This window comes from Fonsecaea pedrosoi (assembly GCF_000835455.1).
Source record: "Fonsecaea pedrosoi CBS 271.37 unplaced genomic scaffold supercont1.1, whole genome shotgun sequence".
Taxonomy (NCBI): domain Eukaryota; kingdom Fungi; phylum Ascomycota; class Eurotiomycetes; order Chaetothyriales; family Herpotrichiellaceae; genus Fonsecaea; species Fonsecaea pedrosoi.
The window spans coordinates 12018-19469 of NW_013550615.1; positions in this window are offsets into that span (position 1 = coordinate 12018).

A 7452-nucleotide genomic window follows, 5' to 3' on the forward strand; every position below is an offset into this window, starting at 1 on the left:
AAGACTCTAGTAAACCGGTAACCCGCCCTTAGCCTCTTACTAAACTTTCTAGTTGGAGATAGGGATACTTTTATCTAGTTAGCCTAGAGCCATTTCCCAGGTCTCGGACAAAATGACTATATACCCGTAGCCTCTTATAACACTTTCTAATTGGAGATAGGGAGACGTTTATTTAGTTAGCTTACCTTAGATTAGCCGCTTAGCGCGATTTTAGGCCGTCGGCCAACTTTAACCGCCTTAAATAGGCGATCGTAGGGGTAATTCGTCGAGAGACGAGCGATGGACGTGCGAATGGGTCGATTCTGTAATAGAATAAAGCGTCAAAATAACAGTAGGACGTGAGCGTAGAGGTATAGCTAATAAATAAGAGATTTAGTAGGGTAGTAAGAGTAAGAGAGAGAGAAAGTAGGTAGTGATAACTAGATAAAATTATCCCTACACCCCTTTAGGAAGGGTTGACCGGGTCGGCAGCGACTACCAGACAAAAGTGTCCCTATCCACTAGGGTCGACGTTCTAACGTATTAGCCATCCAGATAAAAGTGTTACTGGCTACCGAGGTCGAGCGGCCACCTAGAGATATAAGATTATCGTCATCTACCGCGATGGTAAATATATCGAGGGTCAGTAGATATTGGAAACCTCGACCCGTAAACGCGTATAGGTACTTAGATAGTTAGGGCCCCGGCCGAGCCTAGGACTTGATATTTACCTATACCTTCACCTATAACTATTATACATTCTTCGAAAAGTCTGTCGCTAGCGTCGGTCGGGCTATCCCTACTCCTCGCGTAGATCATTTCTATAGTGGCTATCTACGAGTATAGTCCGCGCGTAGTTAAGTTAATACTACGTCCGAACCTTAGTACGCTAGGAGATTAATGTCGTCGATATAAGGTTTTAGATGCGGTCACCTTAATAGGCTTTAGGATCTAGGGACACTTTTATCTTATTAGCCGCGTACGAATGAGCCTAAGTAGACGCGTCGTACTATATACTGGCGGCGGAACGTACGGTACGGACAGGGGTGGCCGACCAGACAAAAGTGTCTCTGGATACTAGGCCCCGGGGGTGAGCGAGACCTATAGACGATAAAGTAGACGATGCTGATGAAATAGACGCTGCTAGTACTGGAGAGATGTGAAAGCTTCTCAGCCTTTACGTACGGTCGCTCTTAGTCGTACGCTAGGCTACGGAGCGTCATGATGTTAGAGTACGGTAACTACGCCGTACGTGGGAGATATCGACTCGTTAGTTAATCCCGTGGTGGATAGGTTAATCGATGTCGACTATAGTAGACGATTTAACCTATAAGGGTGAAAGGATGATATTAGTCTAAAGACTCGATATATGATGTAAACAACGTGTTTCCCCGGTAACCCGCATCGAGGAGTAGTTGGACTCGATAAAGTTAGCCGCTACGACTAAACGTCTATAGCTCATGATGAAGGGTATTTAATTCTCGGCCTATAGTATCTAGTAGACTAGTTTGGGAAGGTCTATGAGTGTAACCTGACTCTCGGAATAAGAGGGATGGGGTCGTCCTCCGCCGTCTCGCGAAGCGACGCCTAGCGACTACGAGAATCGCCCCGCGCGCGGCGGCTACTAGCTGACGTCCGATGGATAACTCGACCAGTCCTCTTAAGATGGTTCTACCTCCTCTTCCCGTTAGAGAAACGTCTTACTAAGCTCTAGGAAGTCGTAGTAGGACTCCTCGAGGAGACCAGACGACTCGGCTACCGCCCCCGTATTAGGAGCGAATCCGGGATCTGCGCTACGACGCGCGGTAGATTACTATCGCCTAGTATTCCGGGTTCGAGGACCTACTCGGGAGGGGCGAGCGTCGTCGTCGTCGCTACGGTCCGTACGGGGATTACGGCGAGGGGGAAGGCTACGTAGAGAAAGGGTCGGGAGCCGTTAAGTAACGACCCGTTCGTCGGTATCGGGGTCGTAGTCTTCGTCGGAGGAGCTGTTGTCTCTCGCGGCTTAGTTACCGGCGAGGTCGGCTAGGCGTTAGTAGAAGTCGGCGGTGTCCATGTGCACGAGGTCGAGGTCGACCGTAGGGGCACTAGAGAGCGGAATCGCTAGTGCGGTTACGAGTTAGCGTCCTAGGACTAGTCTTACTTAGTACTGGGGAGGACGGTACATTAAGGGAGGGAGACGCGTCGGGGTGACGCGGATATGCGATCAGCTACTTACACGCCGATTTATTTCGCCACCTACCCGTATATCGAGTGCGCCAGTCTTCCGGGAGTAGGAGCGGGGTCTCTCTGTTAGGTCGGGCCTCGAGCTGTCGGTATATGGTAGAGTTCCAGTCGGCCTAGAATACCTAGGGCTTGCCGTCCGGGTGCGGTTTTACGTTAGGGTGGCGGTTGAGGAACCGATTGTTCTACGGGTAGGGCAGCATCCAGTAGGTCGCTCGAAGGTATTCCACGAACTGTTCTAACTATTAGACTATAGGTGCATGCCCTAATTTCTTCTTAACGACCTCGTACGCCGTTCGATAGGTTAACCAGTAGAGTTTTTCGCGGGTATGCTTCGGGACCTTCTTAGGGTCGAGGAATAGGGCCATCTTAAACTTGTCCTATATCAAGAGAGGGGCGCGTTTATCGTCCTTAATCATGAAGCCGCGAGGCCCTCGGACGAAGACTCTCGCGAGGGTCTCCCAGTAGAGGGGTAGATCGCCGTCGCGGCACTCTCGAACGAACTCCTACCTAATACTATCCTTCACGTATTCGAAGACTTCCCGGCGGAACTGGAGTCCGTAAATTTAGTTGAAGAGGTCGAAGAGGAGGGTCCGGTACGACATAATGTGGCTATATCGCTCGAGGAGCTCGTCGTATAGCTCGATATTCCTAGAGAGGTTATGAGTAGACTTAGCCCGGTGGGAGAATTTCCCGAGACGAAGTTCCACCTGAAGGCGGCTAAATGGGAGGGCGTCGCTTAGCTCGGGCTTAAAGAGGAGGGTCCCCTAGTAGAACTTATCCATAAACTAGGGGAAGGTACTAATGAACATCGACAGTTAGAACCTAAATCCCTACTTCGGTTTTATCGGGTTACCCGTCCGAGGATCATACTTGATCGGGTAATGGTCGACCTAGTATCGGTATGTATCGCCCGGGCTCGCGGTACCCAGGAAGACGGCGATGGCGCGGAAGAAGGTCGCGGTAGCCTGAGTCTATTCCTAGGAGATGGGTTAACCCGGGGGGACTTAGGTAAAGGTAAAAAAGATCCCGTAGGCTAGGCGATTAACGTTCTAGGCTACCTACCGGAGGAAGAGGGAGGTTTTAAGATAGAGGTAGCCATTCCACGCGGGGACGTGGGGAGGGGCTAGATCCGAGAGCCATTCCTCTATGAAGGCGAACTCGGGGGTCCCGGGGACGAGCTCGGGGTACTGCGCGGTTAGTTCGCGACCGGAGTCGATAAACCTTTCCAGAGCGGAGAGGAAGCTACTAGTCCGATCGAATAGAGCCTACGTAACACGAAACTCGGTGCGGAGGTGACTCGACTTAGTCACGCCGGTCTGGGTCAGGTCGTCGATATACGTCAGGAGGTGGATGAAGGCCCGGATAAGGGCGTCGGTCGCCGCGGATTATCGCCCTCCCGTAACCGCGTAAGCGGCCTATTAGAGTATATGTAGTTTCTAGGGGTCGAGTCCGAGGTCGTCAATGTCGCGATTAGACGCTAGGTAGAAATCTCCCGTAGCCTAGAAGTTTTTATCGGTATTATAGAATTATATATACTTCAGTCCGACGTCTAAGTATCGGGACCCTTCGGGGGGCTCGAAGGTTATGGAGCCTATCCTATAGAGAAAGTAGGCGTAGTATTCCTAGATAGACTAGTTCCTAGCGCGACCCTCGGTCCGGGGGAGAGTATCGATGATGTACCGCCCTAGTTAGGATAGGTACGATTATACCCATAATGAGATATACCTATCCTAGGGCCCGTCCCCGTCCGTCACCTCGCCTCCGCGCCTTACCGGTAAGTAGCCCTAGGACCGACTAATGTCTAGGAGCGCGAGCCGGAGGAAACGGCCGTCGATGTTATAGGTGATGACGGCGTCCTTCTTAGCTAATATCCCTCGCTATATCGGGTCGGCGGTTAGGGCCTTAATCCCGCGGGCGTTGATAATTAGGAGAGGGGTCTTAAAGAGCTAGTAGTGCGGGGTACTCCGTACTCGGTACTGGATCTAGAGCTAGAGACGCTCGAGGTACTCGGCCTAGATTGGGTAGGAGAGCCCCTATCGCCTCGGTTTACCCATAAGGGCGACCTTATTTACGCCTCGTATCGTCGCCATAGATTTAGTAACGACGTCGCTCGAGGGGATCGAGACGGAGACGGCACTAGGGAGGACATCCTGGAGGGTAGGTAAGAGGATATAGTCTACCTATTTAGTAAAGATAGGATCCGGGAGCTTTAATATCTACTAGTTATCTCGGATAGTATAAGGAAATAGGATAATTAACTTAAGGTCGTCCCTTTTAGCGTAGCGCTCGAGAGTAACTATAGGGATTTGATGGAGAGGTAAGCGACGCTCCGTCTGGACGGCACTATCTTCGCTATAGTAGGTAACCGAGAAGAGTCCGAGGTAGAGGCTCGCCGTAATAGACGGGGTCGGGCGCTGGACGAAGATGACCTTCAACCCCGTTCGAAAGACGGCGAGCGACGACGTAAGCCCGATATAGCTATCGGTATCGAAGGAGGGTATAAATCCGGTGGGGTCATATCTATGATTCCTCGAGATATCTAGAAATAGTCGGGAGAGAATCGGCTCGACTGGAGTCCCGAGCTCCGTATAGGTCTTACGGCGTTACTATAGGATAGTCTCTAGTAGGGGATGCCCCTTTTTAAGGGTCCGTAGGTTTAGGATATAGGGGATAAGGAGTTCGTACCGATCGAGAAACTAGGTTAGGGAGTGAACGGGCTAGTGCGGTATAGGGCGAAACCATTAGTAACGACGTCTACCCGAGTCGGATGTCGTCCGATTCCCGCGGCCCTATTCGCCCGGGAGGAGGGTCTCCGACATAAGTAAACGAGGCGCGTAGAGAGCGCGTACGAGGACCGCCGCTAACTTATCCTGATAGATCTAGTCCGTACTGTAGGTCGGCGGTGCGCGAGGTAGATGAGGTCGAGAGGATACCGCGGGGCCTGAGGCGGCCGGTAGAGTTAGAAGAGAACTCCGCGGCGTCGGCGCTACCGGGGGTAAAGTTCTCCCGGCGGGAGCGGCGTTAGTAATAGTAGCTGGCTTAAGAGGAGGTAAGTAGGTATCGCCGACACTAGGAGCGGGGGTCGAGTCGGGAGGTATCGGCTCCTCGGTAGCCTACCGAAGACTTAATACCGAGGGTGAACGGTTTACTAGTTCTATAGTCGCGGATATAACCTCTAAGGACGGGGCTCTCGGTTATAAAGAGCTACTAATACGTCGTAGGCGAGGGGGCGAGAAGATAGATATAGGGATAAAGGGCTTACTATATAGACTACGTCTAGGTCGACGCGGCTACTTACTAAGAGGACTATCTATCGAGAGTCGCTAGAACGACGAGGATAAGTCTAGTTTAACACTACCGGGATTAACGTCGGGCCTTAGCCTAGGGGGGTCTAGGGATACGTTTATCTCGTTAGTAAGGGTACTAGACGGGGGGGGGAGTAACGGGATAAAAGTATCACTAGCTAAGAGTAGAGTTAATGGGCGAGGGTTATACTATTATATAATATCTCGTATAGGTACGAGAAAAGTACTATTCCTAGTCTTTTATCGTCCTCGTTAATATATATAACGAACTTAAGGAGGTCGGAGAGGGTCTACTTAGTACCTCTGTAAGCTATATATCTAGAGAGCTACCCGAAACTAGATTTAGTAGATACCGCTGTAGCTCTAAGTCATTAGCGCGGAGAGTTAGCTACGTTAGGGGTACTATATATACGGCTAGGGGAGGTTAGTCGTAGTGAATATCGTCGAGATCTTGATTAATGTCGTTATCGAGGGCTTACGTAAATTAAGTAGCGAGGTTAGGGGGAGGATCCCGAAAGTCGATGACGGTTTCTCCCTAGGTTAATTACCTAATAGAGGGAGGAAGTTATACTCCGGCCCGAAGTCGTTTACGACTCTACTTCTTAGAAAGTACATTCCGGGTACGTTACTCTTCCTTAGTATACTTTCGAGGACGGCCTCGCTTCCCTATCTTAGACGTAACGCGGTGTTTAATGTACGGAAAAGACGGTGTACTTAGTGCGTACTATATAGATACCCTATATTAACGCCGACTACGAGACTAGTACTAGGTAGACCTAGTATATCTATATACGGAAAGGTTAGCTACGAAAATAAATTAAAAGAGGGAAGGCGGGTTAGAGGATCAGGATTAACTTATATCCGGGTTAGGGTCTGAGCTCGCGACTATTAACGTCGTCGAACCTATACCTCTCCCTCTAGTAAAATACTACTTGACGAGGTAGTCTTATTACGAGTACGGCTACTACTGAAATGGATATCCTCTAGTAACTTATTACGCCTCGATCGTTACGTTACGGGATGAAGTTATACTAGTCCTACCCTTCCTACGTAACCCTACCCGACGGGCGTCCCGAACCTTCCGCTATCCTCCTACCGGCGTCTACCTCCTTCTACCGTCCTTCCTAACTAAGGCCCTCTCTAGTTATATGATGCTACCCTCTTATATACGTAGTGTAGGGTCTTAAGATAAGTAAAACCCCTAGATACGGGTGTCGACTACGACAACGATTTAACTATCGGCCTTTTCTCTAATTATAACGGCTATACCGACGAACCCCGGGACATTATATAGTATAGTAAAAGCTTAGAGTCGAGGGCGAGGGGCGATAAATCGAAGTAGATTAGAGGTAGGTAATCCTTATCAGGATGAAGATAAATTAATGATAGGATAGACTAGAGGATAGACGTATTAGCCTTAAGGAACCATCCTAGTTAGATATAGAGCCAGCCTTTAAGTGATGACCGGGACGCTCCGATCGATTACGATAAATCATAGGCTATACCCTTAGGCGATGATCATTAACGTAAGGCTAAAAGAGCTATTCGTCCTGAGCTTACGGCGAAGGGAAGCGGGAGCGCCCCTCCCCTAAGTAGATAATTCGTCGTAGATGATGGGAGCTAGGGGGCTCGTCATAGGATACGTTATACGGTAGTAGTAACGAGGTGGGAGAGTACTAGGTATAAGGAAACGTACAAGAAGTACTACTTGCGGCGGTAGTTGCGAGGTTGGAGAGTACCAGGTATAAGGAGACTTATAAGTAGTACTACTACGGCCGTAGTTACGAGGTTAGAGAGTGCTAGGAGCATTACTTACTGTACATCTAGTGCGGCAGCGTTTATATATGCCTGCGATAAGATGACGCGGACGATGGAGTCGATAGAGGTGCCGGCGCCTGCGTGGAATGGGTTAGTTGCTGTTCCTTCCGCCGCGGCAGCGTTT